Here is a 307-nt window from a genome sequence, read left to right as displayed (position 1 = left end):
AGCTAGCTAGCTAGCTAGCTAGCTAGCTGGACAATTAGGTACGGGCTGGGAGCAGGGCTGCATGCAGCAGAAGCTGCTGCAGCTGCTGCTGCAGCTGCTGCTGCTGCAGCAGCAGCAGCTGCTGCAGCTGACACCCCATCAATTTAATTTGCGAAGACAAACATTTTATGTATTTAACTAGGTTAATAGATGCCATTAGAAAAAATATAACTGCAGCAGCAGCAGCAGCAGCAGCAACCGCAGCAGCAGCAGCAGCAACAGCAGCAGCAGCAGCAGCGATAGAGGAGGCACCGACACAGAGCAGCAA

The sequence above is a fragment of the Eimeria mitis genome, genomic scaffold, assembly GCF_000499745.2.
Source record: "Eimeria mitis Houghton genomic scaffold, Emh_scaff6672, whole genome shotgun sequence".
NCBI classification, from domain to species: Eukaryota; Apicomplexa; class Conoidasida; order Eucoccidiorida; family Eimeriidae; genus Eimeria; species Eimeria mitis.
The sequence above is the reverse complement of the archived record's forward strand: the minus strand, read 5'-3'. Positions refer to the sequence as shown.